The sequence below is a fragment of the Lampetra planeri genome, chromosome 12 (assembly GCF_965212315.1).
Source record: "Lampetra planeri chromosome 12, kcLamPlan1.2.h2, whole genome shotgun sequence".
In the NCBI taxonomy this organism is placed as follows: domain Eukaryota; kingdom Metazoa; phylum Chordata; class Hyperoartia; order Petromyzontiformes; family Petromyzontidae; genus Lampetra; species Lampetra planeri.
This window is the reverse complement of record NC_136118.1, coordinates 8,997,365-9,019,829: the sequence shown is the minus strand read 5'-3', so window position 1 is coordinate 9,019,829 and position 22,465 is coordinate 8,997,365. Positions and strand designations below refer to the sequence as shown.

The 22,465-nt window shown below is 46.3% G+C and overlaps 1 long non-coding RNA gene across 1 annotated transcript; it reads right to left on the bottom strand.

The window, feature by feature from the left end:
* Nucleotides 1-487: 487 nt before the first annotated feature.
* LOC144721830 (uncharacterized) lies at nucleotides 488-22,465 on the bottom strand. Its single transcript, XR_013585984.1, has 3 exons — nucleotides 22,184-22,465; nucleotides 17,538-17,597; nucleotides 488-589 (listed from the first exon to the last, which is right to left on the bottom strand). It is a non-coding gene; the product is annotated as an uncharacterized LOC144721830 (long non-coding RNA).

The following is a 22,465-nucleotide window of genomic DNA, read 5'->3' as shown; positions in this document are numbered from 1 at the left end:
CTTATCGCCCTCCATCGGGGGCCGCTCGGTGGCAGAAACGCGAGGCCACAGCTCGGCAACGAGCCGCAGCCAGGGCACAACAAACACGACTTCTGAGCGAGTCGGCGGCACGGGGAAGGGAGGTCCTGTTACACTCGCTGCTGGGGGCGGGGGGCGCGGTGGGGGGGGAAGCGGAGAGAGGGATGGGAAGATGGGAAAGGCGCGACGGGTTTTGGCAACGCATCTCGCCGGGGCGATACAATTGCGATCGGGATTTTACGCAAGCGTCTAAATGCGACCGCATCTGAAACGCACGCTGTGCAGAAACGGTGGGGCGTGTTTATTTTGTAGGGAGGCAAAGTCGGTCATTGGCAGAGGAAGAAAGGAAGGTCTTGAGCCTGGACTTGAACAGCATAACTCTCCATCCATAAATGTGCTTTATTGAAGAGACAGTTAAGAGCTCATTGAGAGTATACGAATTCAATATTTATAATTCACAGACCTTTGTCAATCCACTGCTGGGTGAAGACCTCCACGATCATGGGGGTAACTTTATGTGGGGGGTTGAAGGGGGCCCATTGAGACGAAGAATCTCCTTGTCAAGCGAGACCTGGGAGAACATAAAGTGTTAATAGCAATGGCATATTAACATTTCAAAGGGAAATTATGAAGCAAGATATATTTAAATGACTTACAATGCATTGTTTGAAAGCACTTACATTCGTATTCAACAAGGAACGAGTCCAAGTTCCCAGTGGGGACGAATTTTAAACATAAGAGGGACGCAATTCCATTCCACGTAGGGGAAGCATCATGGTCGAAGGAAATTTCCAAATGTGGGAGCTTGACGCTCGGTCGATGAAGATGAGTTGCACTTTAATTTTGTCACTTCTATAAATATCTGCCATCTGTAACCCAACGGTAGTTTAAAAAAAAAAAAATCCCCATAGTTGCGACCAAACGTCATAACGTCCGGACGTTACGGCCCCGTCTTTCGCTCGCTCGCTCGCTCGTCCGCCGCGCACACACACACACATTCCCTCCCTCCCTCCCATGGCCGTGGCTCTCTCTCTAATGGCTTCTCCCCTTGTTTTGTTTTCACCTCGAGTGCCTCGTCTTTGATTCTAATTCGGTCTCTGACCCACGCGCATCCCTCCTTGCCCCTTTGGGTTACTCCAAGTGTGAAGCCCTCCCTCTTCACCTTGGAACTAAAGTCCACGTCACGCGCTACTTTATTAAGTGAAGAGGCCGGGACGTAAGAGGCGCCATGAAGAATTAGGAAGTGGGCAGCGTGTCTTTGTGATGGTGCCAAACCACAATAAGGGGATGCGGGAGGTGGGAGGCAGATGGCTAATCACCTTGTTTATCTGTTTACGTTTTCGTTTTTGTTGCCACGTAACTTGGCGTGCATTCTGCCAAAACATCGTAATGCCAAAACAACTTAAAGGGATATTTAAAGCCCCCCACTGGAAGTGTTGCGTGGGTTCGTGTCTCAAGAGATAATGCCGATTGCTGTTTTCCGGGCTACGTCTTTTTGGGAAGCGTGTTCTGGATTAATGTGCACCTGTGTGTGTTTTAGTTAAAGAAATTTCAGACGTGCACATATATAAAATAAGAAAATAAAATGTAATCAATAAAAAGAAACATTAAAAACAGTAAAAAATTGTACGCATTTTTATATGCTGTTTCCGATTTTTGCATGATGTGAATATTAAGGATCAATATTTACAATTATTTAGCATAAATAATACATCAAGATTCCAAAACAAAAGAGAATTCAGGATTTTTTGTGGCTAAAACAAAAAAAAACAGTTCGTGCAGAATGTCACAGTGGTGTATATACTGTGAGCGATAGTAGCCCAAAAGGGATCACACAATATAAAGGTCAAAAGGGTCAACATGGCATTCCGGATAATATGAGCACAAGAAAGAGCTCATCTACTGCCAAAAGCTCTGATGTAGTGGTGGAAACTGTACATTCTTATGGCAAGGGCACGAAGGCTTTCGCAGAATTTACAAAAACTGAACTTTTTGAGCGCGACAATCAAAGCGAGTCAACAATGTGCCACGATGCGGTAACTCATTTTACTATCCGCTCGGGGGATAGAAAGCTACTTTAATACTCAACAACTGGGATTCAAACTCGCAACCTTCCGATTGAGAGCCGCAAGCTCGAACCACCGTGCTGCCGAGACAGATCACACACGGTACGACAGGTGCATCGACGACTTGCGAGGATGGAGGTGACTGGGTCGCTGAGGTCAGATCGCTGAGCTGGACACTGCAAAAACCCTGGGTTTGAATCCAGGCAGCCGACTGTGATTAAACTCGGTTCTCAAGTGTAGCAAGTCCAGTGTAGATTTATAGTATAGGTTTGAGCACAGTCACCGATTCTGGCTTAATTCCAGCTGCGAGGTGTAAAATATCGAGCGCTGACGGTCACACGAGTAACGTGGTTCTCAGTGGCAAAGTTTTTGGGAAAGTGCTGCCCGCTGCACTGTGTGGGCCAGAGATCACTAAAACCGGATCTCAGAGGTGACTGCAGTATCTTCTTCCGTGGGCCGTTCTCTAAGATGAAGGGTCATACTTCTCTGCGAGAGACCCGGACGAATACGCTCACACGACATGACTTGATAGCACAATCAAAAAAATAATTAGTGGGGGGGGGGGGGGGCGAGGGCTGATGGATTTTTTTTCTCCCAAAAACCCCCCTCATTTTTGAAACACATTCGGGCCACGGAAAACTGGTCCTCGCTTAATAACGCACCGACGACGGGAACCTACACTTGCCAGGGTGCGCCCTGTGACGGGGAGGGGGGGGGGCGAGTTGCTGGAGCTGTGCCGTGCGTGCCGGAGGGAGGCTCCGGGCCTTTCATGTGCACGCTCGTTAGACGTCACGCGTGCTTGCGGCCGCCTGCGCTCACCCCCGCCGGCGCCCGCGCTGCTTGCTCGTGAGCTGCCCGACGATTTACGGCCGTGGCCACCTTCAGCGCGAGATCATTGCCCTCCCTTTGAATCCGAATCAAAAGCCATCGCTCATGCGCAGCTATGCGCGCCGTGTAATTTTCCCCTTTCGGACGAACATCCTATTTGTGATTTTTTTTTTTCTCTCTTAGCGGCGAGTTAAAGGGTTTGCAGGTGTCGATTTGACTTTATACACGAAAGACAAAGATTCACCGTATAGCCTACATTGACTGCTGAGGCAAGTGCTGTTAGTGAGCATTTCTTAAGGCCGAGTTGACCTAGCGGAGACCCAGAAAGTTCAGACGTCACTTGTCACTGATGTTAACCATGGCCGTGAACTGAATAGAAATTGCCGGGTTTGTGGTGCAGTGAGCTAACCACGGCACCACTAATCCCCATATACTCACATGGACATGTGCGCTTTCACAAACAACAGCAGCCGCCATTCACCATGAAGTGGTGGTCACTTCATTGTGGTATTTTTTCCATCCTAGGTACACTTTGAGGGTATGTGAACTGTCAAAGGCTCGCTGGCCAGAGGTTAGGGGATAGAACAAGGTGTTACACTTCACAGGCTGAGACGACTGGTAGATATACCATTTGCACTCTCCACTGTGACTACATGTGGTGGTTTAGCTGTTGGCGGTCTAATCGACGCTGTGCGCATTGCTCAACCGCATGATGCACGAGCCCCCTTTGCAGATGCCAACCTTGACACTGCTCATACCAGCCATTGCCAAGTCCACCGAGTTCTAACTCCTCCTGGGCTTATCAGCACTTCACTCCTTTTATCCGTGATGCACGTTTAGTTCCCTCAATCAGGCCAAACAAAAGCTGCTGGGGCATGCGGGCTATGAGACCCAGCCAACACTTCCCCGCCTGTCGGAGCTCACTGATGGAACAATGTCCAGATCTTTCGGGGATCTGTGAGCTGCTCATGCAATTCGGCCTGTTTAAACCGAGGATGAATCGTAGGTAGGTCAGCCTGAATTCTTCAAGCCAGAGCAGGTGTTCTCATGAAGAGGTTCAAATATTGGAAGAACACAGAAGAGAGGGCCTGATTGTAGCCACGCAGACACGAAACACAGCATTACGTTGCCGCTTAGACAATAATTCCGCAAGATAAATTCAGATTAAAAGGCGTACATAGTCATGAGCACACCACCCAGCTATGGAGTGTTTCATGACACAGAGTATCCAAGCAGGTGTTTTACTCCAGCTCCAAGTTCCAGCTTCAGTGTATCCAACTCCTTCTCAGAGTGGGCGGCAATTACCAGATTATCAGCATAAATAACATGGATAATCGGTAGGGAGCTAACCTTGAATCCACCCCCGGAAATTGATCAGCCATTGTATCTGTACAAAAGTACGTGCTTAAAAAAATATATTAAAGTGTCGGAACCAGAGTACATTCCTGCCGTACCCCAAGGTGAACAGGAAATGGCTCTGGCTCCCAGCCACGCAGGGTTTATCAGGACCTGCCCAAAATCATGAAGATCCTTGTTGATCATGAGCAGAGGGTCAGGGACCCAAAAAAACATAACCCAAATCCAAAGCCTTGGCCTCTTAATGATATCATGCCTTGCTCAAGTTAATCAAGCAGAGGTGAATTTATTCCTGAAATTCCTTCGGGTGTGCCTCCTTAGATTGACTCACTCAAAAGAGAGGGCATATCCAGCAGTGTAAACATCACTAGTGGCAAGGGAATGGCAGTGAGGTATGGTTCTGGCCAGCCGACTCTCACACAAATTGGTTCTTGTCAAGAGCAGTTACCCTGGCAGTCGTCTCTGCTCAGCGAGTGATCTGTGCCTTCGTGCGAACATATATATTGCACAAGAGCTGACGGACAAGGCCTCAAATAATGGTGTCAGACGTGTATTTTATATACAAATTTACACTCATACGTATGCAGTAGCGAGCACTCTGAATAGTTGTGTGTGTCCAAGGCTACGTGTTTGTCTCTCCTTTTCTATACTTTTCCTGTTTTGAAACTGTTTGATGGTTCGTTTATTAAAGTTTTGCTTTGCATGCCGTAGGAATTTTACACGTGACAGCATACAACTTTCACACGTGTATCCATCATCTCTCACTCATCGTCATAAACAACCTATGACTACCATATACTATGCTTTTATGTGGCCGTGTGATTATATTCGTCCATATCATAGACAATGACTATGGTGATATATTATTATTTGTTTCATTTAAATTTTCTACCTAAGTGACTGGACCGAAATAACCAAAGAGTAGTGACGATGGTGCTGCTGCTGCTGCTGAAAAAAACCGACAATGATAATGCTGACGATGATGGCGATGATAATGATGGAGGCACACTGGTAATTATATCTATTTTCAACTTTAAAATTACCGTTTTTTAAACATTTCCAAGACGCGCACGTGCCCCTACGTTGACGACGATGATGACGACGCTGCTGACAAGCTGTGTAGACTGCAGTTCACCAAAACACAGCGCTACGAACCGTTGAATAAATTGCTTACCCATATGTTTAAAGGACCCGCGAAGCAATCAGGGTGTGAGCCACCGAGCGAGTTTGTGAGGTCATCCGAATCATGATTCTAGCAGTTAATTTTGTTAAGTTCCGTATGAAAACAGTAAAGCACGTAAAACATGTATACCGTGTGGTGCCCATGATATTAAACGGTAGTAACGCGTACTCCAATGAGCTGCGAACAATGCAATGGCAGCAGAGGGCGCGACGCGCCAACTTCAACTACAGCTGTGTAAAAAGGGCAAATGTGTCAGATGTCAAATCGACGCATACAATCAACACGAATGAATCCGTGATCACGCGTGACTATTAAATTAAATTGCACATACGTCTGTCCCTAGGCTTTAATTCAACTGTCGCGATTGAAGCTTGCGATGGATATCAATAATCTGGCGACTGTAGCAGCTTCTCGTGAATTCGCGGATCAGGTGAACCCCATCGCATAAAATATCTGCGAACCGAAGAACGTCGATTCCTCAGCACCTCGACCTGACGTGTGTATTCGTGAGCTTAAGAATCGATAATAATCGACACAACGCTACATCAGCGCAGCCGCCCTTACTAACCAGCATGCATCTTAACCAGATCTGTGCAAAAACAAGCCATGTTTGATTGAGTGTCGTACAATTTACAGACATTAACTGCTGTGCTTATCTTGTGTGCAACAAATAAAACCGCGATCAAACGCAACTGAAATGGAAGAAAAACGACAGACTTTTTAACAAGCGCTATAAATGCGCATCTGAATGAAATGAAATAGTAATGCAACTTTAATAGATATCAAAACTCTTGGGAGTAATAAGACAAATAAAAATAAATATAATTATGCCCCGACTCTCCACAACAACGTTCGCATTAAATAAGAAGTGTTTCTGCCAGCCACGAGCAAAATTTATAATCTGTGGATTATTGGGTGGAAGGTTTATTGCATTCACTTTGAAGGTGTTCCAGCCCTCTCTTAAAACTTCAAAGCTAAGGTAGGCTTTCACCGCACATTCCCAGCATAACACAAGCGATCTCTCTCATCAGGAGCTATTGTTACCATTGTGAACCTGCATCACAGCTCTGAGCCCAAAGCATCGGCGATGGTGGCACACGGCACACAAGCACTACCATCATAACACAAGCGTAACAAAAAACACACACATCACACACACACACAACACAACACGCACGCACGCATAGGAACGCAGATGTAAGCGTCACACAGATATACGTAGTTTCCACGGGGCTAAAACCTTGTTGCTACCCGCCTACGAGCAACACGGGAGGGCTCGGCCGGTTTTATCTGCTTGGAGGCCGTGGCGAGAAACGCCGACGCAAAAAATCTGCGAGCCCAGGTGACGGTCGGCAATTGAGAGGGGGGGGGGGGCGGTGTCCTTTGTGATACACCGACCCCGGTGTTGTTGCGTGGGGTCAGCCGTGTGCAAATGAACGCGCATTCTCAAAAGTAACGACGCCGCTTTAACCAACGTCTCATCGGCGGCGGTGGCGCGGAGGTGCGTTATTCAGCAGTCCCCACGGGAGGGTGCAAGGTTTACCGCACTAACAATAATGACCGTGGACCAAAGTTCAGCCGATTCTCTTCAGCTTAGGCTCCGAGAGCCACTAAGTTCACATTCTTGACTCAACTTCAACTGACCACTTTGACCCTTTGCGGATAAAGATGCGTTTCACTGCTCCAGATAGGAGAAAGGAGGCCCCCGGATTTAATTCCGGGCTAAGCCATGTCAAATCTGATGCAAAGCCCCTTCGATGAAAGCCCGGGTTTGCAGGAGGCTCTACATGAACCCTGGACCTCACGCCCTCCTCCCCCTCTTCCCTGCCCCCGGCCCAGCCTGCTTTCCCCTTTTTTTATCCCCTTCTCCAATCCTTCTCCTACGAGATAAAAAAAAAATATTCCCCTGAGCTATAGCCACGTGTTGTGTATCACATCCCCTTTCATTCACACCTCCGCACTACCCAGAGGGTCCCCGCGCTGCCTCTAATAAACCAGGCTGACCATCAGCGCCCATTGTCATGCTGAAACGTGGCAGAGCCGGGAAGCACGGGCTGTGTGTGAGCGAGCGTGCGTGGGTGGGGATGAGCAGCGGCCGAGAAAAGAGAGCAATGTTTATGCGCATCGCCCCCACACATAGCAAATTGGATTAACGGTGGCAAAGGGGTAACAGAAATGCGGAGGCAGCAATCAGACATGGCTCTCAGGCAGGGCCCTGAGGTGGACAAACGCTTTTGTGCCGTCCATTCCGGCCAATTTCTGCCTGCGGTGATCTGCAAACCGAGTGTGTATTTCACGGTGCCAATGTGTATTCCCTCGGTGAGCCGCGACTGGCAGCGTTTGGTGAACATCTGCTCATCCCAGTGCAATGTGCTTCGCGGGATCACGAAAAGCGAGCGTGTTAATGACTCTCTGTAAGCCCTTTATTTATTTTTCATTCATAAAACGCGGTAGCGAAAATGTGCATGTTAGTAGTTTCACCATGTCGAAAGTACATTTCAGATGTTCAAAAAGCATCGGCAATTATTCGTACTATACCCGCTTTTCAATCTGGTATAGTGTGTCAACCAATTAGGAGGGAATGTGAATCAGTCCGAAGTTTAATCAGGCATATCATGTCAACCAATAATCAGGGAGAATTATCATAAGATGTCATGGTGTCAGACATTCTCAACCAAACTTCTTCATCCACTCTGGTGATGATGCTTTCCGTTACCTGTACAGGCGTCAAATTACTCCACAAACAAGCCATGTTTTTAACACTATGGATAATAACCTTCAATATGCAACCCATGTGCATTTTCGGCCTGGGTGGTGGTTCGTGTTGCCCCCTCTCACCCGTGGATTTTTTTCGGGTGCTCTGGTTTCCTCCCGCATGTAAGCACTCGTCATTAATTGACTGATAACGCCTGCATGCTAGAGGATGGCAGCATTTTTGGGGGATTGGGGAATTTGGTACAAGGTCACCTCATGGCTGTCTTCCACTTCATCTGTGGTTCCTCCTTGCACCTCAGTCATGCTCGCTGTGCGTGAGCAAGCAAACATTGTGCGGCGCGTCACACGAGTTGAAATTATTTTGACTCTGCGGTTGCTCGATTTGTTGGAATGCCCATTTATATGTTAAAATAAGCAATGAAAATGTACAATTATTTCCTGTACAACTTCAACAGCCCAGATTGGTTTCTATACATTTACACGCAAAATTCTCATGGGGAATACAATACTTTCCCACTTGCACTCTGATGCATGGTTGCACTAACACATTAGCATTAAGCACAATGCTGAACACACACAAATAGTTCACTTCTTTGCTACCTGTGCACTGTGCTCCCATGCTTTATCAGCGCACAATAACAAAGCGAAACGAAATACGCGGGCGCACAAAATAGAAGCAGCACCGTCATGCGGCACAACACAGCCCATTCTCGGGGAAACCCATAAAAAAAAGATGAGGACCCAAAATAAAATGCCCCGGAGTTTTCCTTGCAACCCGGGCATCAGTTTCAAGCGTTTGTGTGGGAAGACTTAATTTGGCCGACTGTCAGGCCCATTGTGTTTTCATCAGGGCCACACTGACAGACCTTTGTACAGCTTTGAACAGATTTTGTGGCGAAAACAAATGTAAATGTTTCAAATCCCTTGGGCGGCCGGTGGTAGGCCTCGAAACAGATAATAACTGTTAGCCCTTGCCCCCCGCGGTTTGATCCCAAGCCCGATGTCAACACTGTCACTCAGGATTTCAGGAGAGACAGAGCCGCACACAGAGCCCGGCGCTCCGCACCCGCTTTGTCGCCACGGATCAAACGCGCTGAGCCTGCCGTCGGGTCTTTATGAGCCCATCCAAACCCGTGTTGCCACTGTAATAAACGCACCCGTCTGACAGAAGGGCAAAACGGCGCGAGGTGTGCAACATCATCTGAACGAGGCGCGCGCCTGTAATCCCCCCCCCCACCACCCGCCCTCCGGTAACCCCGTTTTTGTGAGGCGCGATGTAAACGCAATTGTTCTGTTGAGAGTGACTTAGTCTGGCTCTATGAGCCTTGTATGCGTCGCCTGAGAGGGTTTAACGAGGTGTTTGCTGGCTATAACAGAACCGCTTTGGCATTAAATCAACTTTGAATATCTTTATTAATGACATGCCTATAGCGCACGTATGTGACAAGCTATTAAATGACTATTTTAATGGTAAATTAGAAAAAAAATTATATTGACATGGTCATTAATTTTACAAACACACTCCAAAGGTTACCGAACATAAAACGTCAGCAATATCCCAAAAGGTATTATCTGATTTCTGCACAGACGGAAAACTCTACAATTGGAATCACCGATAATTTGTCCACAAGATGGCACTGCTCAAAGTAAATTAACTAATTTCTTCTTTAAAACCGTTCACTTGTCCGGCACTAACATCCCAGTATAACAATTACTGTACTGAATGAATCATGTGAGCAATTGCTTCTTCGCATCACAACTCGACGCAATTTCTCTCTTCCACCGTGACGCACTCAGAGCCAGAGCGACTCTCAGTTAACCGAGTTGCGGGTCTCGGGATACTGCTGGAAATTTCAGCCTCGCTGGTTCAGCAGCAAAACTATCCCGCTTGGATGATGACAGCTCAGCTCACGAGCCTCCTAATGCTCTCTTACACCCCGGTGTGTGCCTGCCACTGATGACAAATGCCAGCTTTTCTTTAACAGTCTGCTACTGATGGCTTCATTCACCCATGGTCATGTGGGACAGGAGCATTGTCCAAAACGCTTTCCATTGTACGCACCAGACGTTATCCAGTTTTCCTGTTGGCATTACCATTGCTCAGTCCAGCAGAGGGTGCCATTTGCAGATGTCTAACGCTGGCAGGACGGAGGAGTGGTGGCGAAGTGGTTAGCGCATTGAGCTATTGAATCCGGGTGATTTGTGGCCACGGCTAAGACAAATGGCGAGTGATATCAGAACTGGCTCTGGCCTTCCCACACACCCTTCCTATCCCACAATGACCAGCGTGGAGAAGTATGGTCGAAGAACCCCATATGATTGATACAGCACTAGGTGGCCTTCATCCAGCAGTAGATTGACAATGGGTTAGACTTCAACAAAAATAAGTCGCAATTATAATAGCAGGACCAGACAACCAAAAAGTGCTCAGCAGAGATGTAATGATGCATCAATCGCATTGCATATGCAATACGGTGCATGCTTTTGCATTTGTTCATACGTTGTAATAGGTCCATGTGGCTCCTGCGGTCGTTGGAGACCGATAAGATGATCGCAATGTTTAAATTAATTATTTAATCGAAAGTGACAATTCATAAACTAGTCAGGGGTGGGTGGGGAGGCATCATTAACACCCCGACCGCTGGATGAAGGCCTCCCCGGGCCCTGCCAATCTCTCACGGTCACGCAATGCAACGATCCATCTAGCTCCTGCACACGATTGATCGTGGCCGATGATGACGATGATAAATAATAGTTCTGCATGACAACACATAACATATTCGGGATTCCTTACATAAAACGTACACAGCTTGTCGCAGCATAGTGAGCACTCCCAGGAATCTAGACTCCATCCAGATGTGGGTCTCGATGTAGCGGGCGGGCAGCAGCAGCAGCAGCAGAGGGCAATGAGTAGTTAAGGAGCCTGGGCCCTGCATGCCCAGAAGGGGGTTAACGGCTCCCAATCCGGACCTCGAGACGAGATTTGGACCAGGGCCTTTGCCAAGCAAACCATACGTACGGTGCGAAAGAAGTTCTACATACAGTACTTACACATGCACCCGCCCGTACCCCCCGCGCATTGGGAAACCTCGGTCAGCCAAAGCCCAGGCGCTCAAATGTATCCACGTCGAATGACACGCGGGCCATTAACCCAGAAGCTAAATTAGGAGAAAACTTTGCAGTCCATCTACCTGCAACGTCAATTTAGACAGCCGTTGGTGTTTCATTCCCGGCCATGCCGAACATCGGTGGGACGTGACATCTGAACTGGTTCTGGGCGATGATAAAACATCGGAGGGGCGTGACATCTGAACTGGTTCTGGGGCTACCCCTTCAAACCTCACCAAGCAGGGTAAAGAATGGAAAATTTATCCCAAAACCGCCATGGCATGGGGAGGCCTTCACCCAGCTGTAGATTGACAAAGGGATGTAATTATTCGTTATTTCCGTAGCATAGCTACAACGGATGAAATGTTTAAAATTATGAAATCAACAGGATAATGTAGAATATTACAGGATATACAGTCTTGGAGTATTTGATTTAAGACAAACAAAAATAAGTACAGCACTGTACTGAGTACGTGCATGAATTGCTACGTAAATATAAACTTCTGTAAAATTATCTTTACAAACGGTTTTTCCCACCTGCGGACGACCGCTTGTGTTGCGATCAAAACGTCGTGATGTTATTTTTATTTTATTTTTATACCTACGTGACTTTACGGAAAGAACCAAAGAATAAATGATTATAGCTTCATATGAAGAGCAGCAAATCTAAACGACGAACTGAAAATGGAATAACTACGAGGATTTTTTTTATTTTCATAAATATTAGCCCACTTGCGACACGTCGTACGGTATAGATCCTTGAACGATTTTTTTTTCCACGCCGCAAGTTTTAATTTGCAATCACTGGCCACAATTTTGCTCCGTGCAGATTATTGCCACTGTTGTGCACCCACCACAGTGGCCGCTATGATTCCCGGGGGGGCCGGGTCACAACCGCGTGGCCTTTTTTACTTTACAGCGCAAAGCCATCCAGCAGCAACAGCAACGGAGAAACAAAACAACCGACGAAGCTCTCCGTCGACGAATAAAGAAAGACTACACGCAGTTCTTCTCTCCGCACTCCGCTTTAATCCCTGACCTACATCATAACCCTGCAGTAATCCCATAGAGTGAGGCTTCACGGCTGTGTGTCCTCTAATGTGCGGAACGGTCGCCCCGAGCAGCAGCCGTTGCCGCGGGAACTCGGGGGGGGGGGCCGGGGGAGCTGGCGGACCACCGGGGGCTGCGCCTCGCCTGGACGGCCGCTGAGTGCAGGCAGAGCGGCCTGGGAAAGGTCGCGGTCGTGCCCCTCCCCACCACCACTCACTGACCCCCCCCCACCACCACTCACTGACCCCACCCACCACCACCACGTCCCAACGACTCACTGACCCCCCCCCCCCACCACCACCATGTCCCAACCACTCACTGACCCCCCCCCCCCCCAGCACGTCCCAACCACTCACTGACCCCCCCCCCCCCCACCACCACCATGTCCCAACCACTCACTGACGCCCCCCCAGCACCACGTCCCAACCACTCACTGACCCCCCCCCCCCACCACCACCATGTCCCAACCACTCACTGACCCCCCCCCCCCAGCACGTCCCAACCACTCACTGACCCCTCCCCCCCAGCACGTCCCAACCACTCACTGACCCCCCCCCAGCACGTCCCAACCACTCACTGACCCCCCCCACCACCATGTCCCAACCACTCACTGACCCCCCCCCCAGCACGTCCCAACCACTCACTGACCCCCCCCCCCCACCACCATGTCCCAACCACTCACTGACCCCCCCCCCAGCACGTCCCAACCACTCACTGACCCCCCCCCCCCCACCACCATGTCCCAACCACTCACTGACCCCCCCCCCCCAGCACGTCCCAACCACTCACTGACCCCCCCCCCCCCCACCACCATGTCCCAACCACTCACTGACCCCCCCCCCAGCACGTCCCAACCACTCACTGACCCCCCCCCACCACCATGTCCCAACCACTCACTGACCCCCCCCCCCCAGCACGTCCCAACCACTCACTGACCCCCCCCCCCAGCACGTCCCAACCACTCACTGACGCCCCCCCAACCACTCCTTACCCCCCCCAAACACTCCTTACGCCCCCTCTTTCCATCCCACTCCCCACCCACTCCTTACGCCCCCCCCACCACTCCTTACCCCCCCCCCCCAACCACTCCTTACCCCCCTCTTTGCATCCCCCTCCCCACCCACTCCTTACGCCCCCTCTTTCCCCCTCCCCTCCACCACCACCAACCACCAACCAATCATCCCCCACCACCAACTACTAACTACCCCACCCCCATCACTCCCTGCCCCTCCCCGCCTCTACCCCCCCCCTCCTCCTCCAGCCCCCCACAACAAACTCGCCGTACCCCCCACCCGTCCCAACAGTGGCCGTGGTCGCACTTCATTTCGCGCGCCGGACACGTCGATGCGAGCGGCTTATTAAGGGCTAAATGAAGCAGAGTGTCATTAAAAAGCTATTTGGGATCGGCTTTCGCACGAAGCTTATGGCGCAGGAGCCGCGTGCGTGCGGTGCGCGGCAATTCCGCAGCGCGCCTTCGTCCAGGCGGCGTCCTAGAGATTAGTGGCCAATTGGGCATCAATCCCGGCGCAGAAGAAAAGTTGATCGTCGGAAAAGTTTCGTCGTCCATTTTCGAAATCGTGCACGTGCTGGCGTTTAAAATGTAGAGGTAACAATCAACGCGTGCCAATGTGACAATGTGCAAATGAAAAAAGCTACGACAAATTAAACAATCTCGATTTAAAGCTTTCGTGACTGCAGGGATTCATCTTCTTTGTTCTTTCGGTAAAGTCACGTAGAAGGGAAATAATAAAATAATAAAAATAAAACATAATAAAATAATTCTCACGATGTTTCGGCCACAACGCAAGCAGCCGTCCTCAGGTGAAGAACAGGTCTGTCGGGAAGACAGCGTCTGAATGGGCACCACCAGGCTTGGCAGCGTATATTTAAGCTGGGTTGGAGGGGGGAAGGGGCGCCTTCCCGACAGAACTGTTCTTCACCTGAGGACGGCTGCTTGCGTTGTGGCCAAAACGTCGTGAGAATTTTTGTATTATGTTTTATTTTTATTATTGTATTATTTCCCTTCTACGTGACTTTACCGAAAGAACCAAGCAAATTAAACAATGTAATGGTGGGAATAAGTCGTTAAAAAAACAATTAAAACCGCAACATGTGCGTGCTTTAAAACCTGCTGTTACATTAATTGTGGTGGCCACGTGTGTCTGTGCGTTTGTCAATTACTCAGGAAAGCATGCTGACAATTGCAATATAATTGTTGTGATAGTGGTTCATTTACTTTTGTATTCCTTGCAATAGCGTCACAAACTTTTTCAGACACCCAAAATATGTCACCTATGATAGTTGTAAACACATTTAACTTAACAAATTGGCAACATGTCAAACTGTATATACACCCGTGCAAATTGTACACAAAATACCATGTACCGGAAAATACAGGAACATCCATCAGTTCTGCAACGGTGAGAGCATCAAAATGCGTTCCATCTCAGCGCACACAGATGTGATACACCGAACACAGCTGCCGAATTCCGCATTTACAGTATGTCCGTATTCACAGTATGTCTGTATTCATAAGAAATGTTGTTGATTGAATTAGAAAAAGTACTGATGCATTCAGGAATATAAATGTTGAAAAAAATATTGTACCGTTTAATAATTTGCTTTTGATAGCACAAGCTACGAAATATTAAATATGGAAATTAAGATTTACAAAAACCCCATCAAAACAGAATAATAGTTCAGTCAGCCACATTTACTTACATTTATCGTAATGGTGGCTTAAGACGAAACCACAATGATGTTTCTTTTCGATTGCACAAAAGAGCAAAAAACTATCAACACACATGACAATCAACGTCATCATAAGCCATGGTCTATCCAGTGCTGGGTGAGGCCTCTGCAAGCCGCTAACATCTTCCATGGTCTGGCAATGCTATAACACTGGTCAACACACTTTTTCTGGCATAAGGGGTGCTGATTCCAAATCTGGCATCAGTTTTTGTCTATCACATCAGGTTTTTTAGATATCAAATATTGCATTTTCAATAAAAACTGCAGAAGGAAAAGATGAAATAAATGTGGATATCTACATAAAATGATATTATAAACACACTATCCTAAAAATACAGCACCATATTTTAACACTAAAACAGTCACTGACTCGCAACATCTTGCAATCATAAGTGACAGAGTTAATTTCGGGTAAAATCAATGAAAATGGGGTATGCCGATAGCATAAAAATGATGTGATAGAGCAAATCTGAGATCAGATTTGGAATCAGCACCCTGAAATTAGTCTAAAACAGCTGCAAAAGTCCAGGCCAGAAAAAAAAGTTTTTTTTTTGTTGACCAGTGTTAATCAATCCATCTGCACCTGCACCCGAGCTGAATTCATCGCACCATCTCCACAGTGAATCGTCCTCCGAGGTTGTGCCCTTTACTTTGGCTACCACTCCATTGTTAGTCTCAACCACGGGCCATCATCCCTTCGAGCGTGGTGTCCTACCCCATCCCACTTCATTTCCCTGACAGTCAACGTGACGTCTCCAATTTGCATGTGTTCTCGAATTCACGTGTTTCTTTTCCTGTATCGCAGTGTAATTCCAAGCGTGCACCGCTCCACGCTCCGTTGAACACTTTTCAGCTTTTGTTCCCATTCCTTCATCAATATCCACGTTTCTGATCCAGGACATGACGGGTAATATTACCGCATCCTGCATCATTGACCAATTTAGTGGAAGCCATAACTCCTTAGATGCCAACAAGTTGATTTCGAACATTTACTATACTTTGATTAAAACTCTCATCTTCAAGCTCAATGGTAGAGTGGTTTCATATATAAGTTCAGTGTAGGTATACAGAATATGGAAGTTTGGTACACACATTTAGAATATGCAGATATATTTGTGTGTTAGGCAAGGGCCTCTCTTCAAAGCATTAACAAAAAGCTTGGTGAAAAAATTAGTTTATAGAAACATGTCTAAATGTATCAACTTTGTAAAGGTCTTGTAAGTTCAACGATGGAACATCTCATTGGCAATACAAATGAAACCGATGGAGAAGCCTTGAACATAAAAAATTTTTGTCATCTGAATTTTTATGTCATGAGTCAATTTACAATTATTTCTAAATGACATCATTTGGCAAATTCACTGCTAAATGAAGCCCTCCCCACACTGGGTGAGTCGTGGTGGGTGTCTACAGGTTGGTGAAGGGAGCTCTAAGGGACAGGTTCAGATATCACTTGCCACTGATGTTCGCCGCGGCTAGGAATCAAAATCAGGTCACGGGGGTTCACACCCCAGTGTGCTAGCCATTGCACCACCGTGAAAAAAAAATGCATTCATAATAAATAATAAATACACACAAAAAAGGTTGAAATAGTGACGCGGTTGGTGGAAATAATGACAATTCTCCACGCTGATTAGAGGGGGATTCTATTACAGACTCCTGCCTCGGCCGATGGAGGTCCAGTGCTGGTGGGAAAATCTAGTGGAGGATGACCGAGAACACCCAAGATGTTTTGATCAGTGTCCCCCCCCCCCGCCTTTGATCGCGTGGAAATAATGTAGCAAGCACCGTGGCAGTCCTTTTTTTTTTACTGCTGCGAGCGGCAAACCATCCTCTTCCACACATTCCTTTCTCTCCGAAACCGAATTCTCATCGTACTCATTGTCACCGACGTACAATAGATGTATTTTTTTTTAAAAAGTACCTTCTGCCTTCGGTTTATTAATTTTCTTAAGAATTTTATGTTTTATCAATAGCTGAAATAGTACGAGAAGAAAAAGAAAGATGTAAAAAGTCGGCAGAGGTTCGATCCTTGTGGTGTTCTTGCTAGATGTAGATAATATTTTAATTTAAATTCAGGTTCTACCCTAATGCCTCATTTTGAATCAAAACAGAGTTACGCTATAACTTGCCATTTAAAAAAAATATCACATTTCTTGTTTCTCCCGCATTATACAACTTGTCACCAAAACCTATTACAGAAACTCAATTTTTATTCAAATGTACACAAACACGTTAACAATAATAAACGTCACTCACATTTAAAATGCATCCAGCTGTCTTGTTTTCATACGCACTGTTAATGGACATCAATCACATCATCCTACAAGAATCAAGTGATGATAACTCGTTTCTGAAACTATATTTTAATACATTTCAATAGCAATAACTCTGTAAGATAAACCCATCGAAATGAATATCCAAGGTTTTTCAATAATATGTTAATATTAAAAGTGATTTACCCAAAACGTCGTCAACCGAGTCCCAAGGCTGTTTTGCAGGAAGTTGTTGCATGGGACACTCTGCAAGAGAGAAAAAAAAATTGAGCACATTAACAAATGCACACTGCATTTGTTCTCGACCTGACCCAGTATGAACCCTCTTATCACTCTAGATAGAGTACTGTGGCCTTCATATACCTGACAACTTTCTGGCACAGGCTTACGTATACACCCCTTTCAAGAATTGGCGCACTCTGCAATTTATGTCCCACACCTGCGCACGAGCCACAACAGCCATTTAAAGAGAGCACAGGTGTTTGACATTAACCGTGGAACGCATCGTCCCTCCTAAAGGCAGGTATGCAATTGTGATGTCATCACGGCCCGCGAACCGTGTCCGTGCGCGGAACGAGACGGAACGCATCGTAGCAGCGACACCTGGTGGGGTCGACCACTCTGGGCAGCTCTCCCATTATCCCAGCTTTGCTTAGCAGTGGGAGAATGTATTACGGGACAGAGACAACGATAATAATGTGTATTTATAAACAAGAGACCATTGGGGTGGAGCGGTAGCACGGTGAAACCCAGCGAGCTGGCTATTGATTCCTGGCCACGACTAACATCAGTGGCGAGTGGCATCTTAACCGGATCCTGGGCTTTTCCCCTCATCAACCCTGCACTGACTGAGTGAGGTATGGTTAAACGGCCCCCATAACCGATATGGCATGCGGCAGACCTTCACCCAGCAGTGGATTGGCAATAGATGAGAGTCCAATGGGATTGTGAGTCTCTTTTAAGGGAGACGTGGGCTACACAAGCGAATACAAAGCAAAGCACTCTTACAAAACACAATGTCAAATTCCATAAAATCAGACATGGCCCGATTTATAACTCAGACAAATCCTGCACCACGCCACGTAAAACATGGCACATCAAGAGACCCTTACCATTAACCCTGTGGTGATTAATCATAATTTAACCTCGGAAATCCTCGGATAGGGCCAAAGGGACACGTCGTAGCTCATCATGTCCATGCTGCAAATGATGATTCAATAACCTCCAAGACATCACGTAATGTTGGACTGAATGCACAGAGTTTTAGGTAAAAGCCCAGAAACAACCTGCAAAATTCCAGCCTTACACGTCATCACCGATTCATGTCAAAATTGTTAAATGTTTTTTGTTTAAATGCTCTGTACCACAAAACGAATCAATTTAGAGAAATACAACGTAAATTCACAAAATCTAAAAGCTAACATTTGACCAAACATCCCAAAAGTGACATTACCATCAATACAAAGCATTCAGGCTCTGCGAGCCACTCGCTAACAAGACGAAAAATCATCGACCACTTGTCACTACTGTAGTTTGGGTCAAAGCCACTTGCGCATTTAGGAATTCTAGCGCAAGACGAGGAGTCGGTATTGCTGTACAAACGCAGACCAAACTGCTAATGTGAGTGCCTATTAACGCTTTCACTTCCAGTAAGTGGGCTTTGTTTAAACAAACATGTGCTGCATGGTATGCCCAAGAGACCCTTCTCATTCCACAAATGAATTAAAAGCAACACGTCAAGTGGTGGAGTTCAGAAGGGGGTTGAACTGACACCACTTATGCACTGTGAGAACGTCAAGCCCGTACGCACTCGCTTTCAAACCTTTAAGATGGCAACATTACCGTCAAGAGGAGACACTCAGCAACATTAACCACTCCGGGTCCCATCGTGATGAAATGCCATCAATAATCCTAAACGTCGGCGCTAATTCACATGAGATGCCTGGGCTGATTAGTCAGACGTTCAAGAGCACGGAATGAAAATGTGGAAAAGTTGTGAGAAGGGAAAAAAAATGTTTTTCGCGTGCGCCGGCTGTAAGTGTTTGAACGTTTTTAGGTGACGTGAAATGTGTATGCTTTGATAGGCTGAAAAAAAAACATTGCAAAATTCCTCACTGACATTTTAAAAAATCTACGGGAGACATAGACGCATTACAAACAGGTTAACATTATTTAGTTATTTAATGTGGCTCCTAAATTCATCAAGCAATGGCGTATCCTTGTCACAGGCTGAACATTAAAATGTAACTGTCATTAAATCAATTCAGTGCACGGATTGTGTTCCATTATACATCAACAAAGGATAGTGAACTTAATAAAAAAAAACAATGGAATTTCACATTAGACATTAACAAATTGTAAATAGTAGTTTAGTTTAGAAATGATGACATTTCATGAGCTAAATGTAATTTACATTTTCCGAAATGCATTTTCATAATCGAGTAATTCACAGTTCTGAGTGATGCCATTTCTAGATAACGTTAAACAACGGCTATAAAGTTTACATTTGGTAAAACATATTTGAGCCTGTGCGTATAATTGTCAAAATACGAAAAGGAACACTTTTAATGTTGAGGTCCCACAATTTGGTGGCTACATTTTTATATATTTATAAAACCTAGGCCTACACAAGTTGGCATCTGAAGCTTTTAAAGGGTTGCTGCTGCTGCATCCAAATCATAGTCAGCAATGATCAATCCACTGCCAGATTGAAGGCCTACCCAACCCATTGCCTTGTCCTCACAGGCCTGCTATGCAATCCATCTAGCAACTTCTCAGTAAGCCGATTTCATGACTACATCTCCATAGTAGATCTCCTGTTGGACATGTTTCGTTTTTAGTAATGTCCCTCCGGACAGATGTCTAGGAAATGAAAATTGATAAAGAGTATAAAATGAGTGATTCTGAAGACAATACTGTCCAAAGCAAAACAAAAGTCGCCTCCAATAAATCCACTTAACAAATTGAATCTAAATGATATATTTTTGAAAGCGCGATTTTTGGCCAGTTTTAACAATGACACTGAAAATGATGTAAATGAGGGCAGGAAAACCCCACTCAACGGTACTGTCACCAGAACATATGAATGAATAATTCACACGAAGTGATGAGCCATACAGCCCAATGCAGATGTTAACACAGCGCCTCACCCTGGTCAGATCGGCGAATTTGCCATGCAACAAGGAATAGCGAAATAAAGTAACAAATCTCCATATATATAAAAGGAAAAGTTGTGATTATGTCTGTTCAAAATGTTTAGCGTACTTCCCGACATGCAACAAACTTGAAATTTGCCATGTGGGTACTTTCCAGACTGTACACCATGCAAAATTTTTAAAAATACACCTTTGTGTTTTGGGGGGGGGGGGAGCTCAAGCATGCGTTTGTTTGGACGGCAAGTGATCTGTGACGTCACATCTGTCACGTGACCCGCGCACGTGGAAGCGTAACGCATTGTAGTGTAGTGGGTAGCGCGCTGCGCTACCAACCCGGCGACCCGAGTTCGATTCCCGCTCATGGCCACCACCGGTGACGATTATTTCAACCGCTCCTGGGCCTCCCCTAGGTCGACTCAGCCTCAAACGAGTAACTCGTACAGTATAATGCACATCCTCGCACGTGTCAATATTTGTATACGTATGCGTTCGAATCAATGCATCCATTTTGGCGTGAGAAAGATCTTCTGTCCATAGTGTGTGGACATGGCGTGGGTGGCATTCAAAGCTATGAGTGTGCATCGTTACTTTACACAATATCCATCGGGTACTATGGTGAACTTCTTTTGCACCGTACGTATCCTACCGTGCCAAAACAGAGGTGCGGAGGGACAGCAAAAAGTAGTTTGTAAAAGAATGAGTTTTCAACCTCGATAACTGAAAGAGTGCATAGCTCCAGTTGGCTTCCTCGTATCGGGTGTGGATCAATCAATTTCAAGGACAGTGCATACATCATCAGAGTTATGTTTTTTGTTTGCATTCCGACGCAGGTATTGTGGTCAATGCAAATATGACTCCTTGTAAAAAAAAGCGTCAGTTTTGTTTCCAGATAAAAGGGTAAAAAACAATTATCAAGCATCTAGCAGCACAGAGAAGCATCTAGAAGCATGGCGAATCATCCAGCAGCACCGAGAAGCACCCAGCAGCACCGAGAAGCACCCAGCAGCACCGAGAAGCACCCAGCAGCACCGAGAAGCACCCAGCAGCACCGAGAAGCACCCAGAAGCATCGAGAAGCATGGAGAAGCACGACTTTCTGTTCACTCAGTCGCGGTATTTTTGTTGTTAAAGTGTCGCCGAAGACATTAATCGCGTTATATGAGAACAGACTTTACTTGTTAGTCCTACAAACCAGGAATGGGTGGCCTGCCCGCCAATGACCATACTTCACCGCGCTGGTCTATGCGAGGTTGGTGACCGTGGTGGGGATGGGGGGGGGGCCCAAGAGGTGCAGTTCAGATATCGTGCGCCACTGATGAGAGCCGTGAGCGACAATAGCACAGTGCGTATCGCGTCGCTCTCCTCGGACATTATTACAGTACAGCGGCATTTATATACACGTGGAAGTTAACTTTGCAACAACAACAAAAACGCACGTTTATCGGCTGAAGTCCCAAAAGTAAAGTCTTCATTTAAAAGTAAACCGTAAATTTGTACTTTTAAACATATCCCACAATAGTCGTACGATTGATGTTATGCTGCATGTGACGATTGCGAATGCATTAAACCCTTTAATACGTGTTAGGATTTAAAGACGACCTGGGCTATTTTAGGCCGACACTGACGGTTCAATCGTGCGATATTAACGCCGCGTTAAAAACAATAATTATTACAATACCTTGAGACTTAAAGTTTTCGTGATTTCAGGAATTCATATTATTTGTGTAGATAAGTTTCTATTTTCCTTCGAACCTATCTACGTAGATAGTTTCTATTTTCCTTCGAACCTATCTACGTGAATTTAGACCCAAAGAATACTAATTACAATACCCTATAAGGTTACAATACATCTTCTTGGTTCTTTCGGTAAAGTCACGTAGAATGAAAATAATAAAAATAAAACAATAAAATAATTCTCACGACGTTTCGGCCACAACGCAAGCAGCCGTCCTCAGGTGAA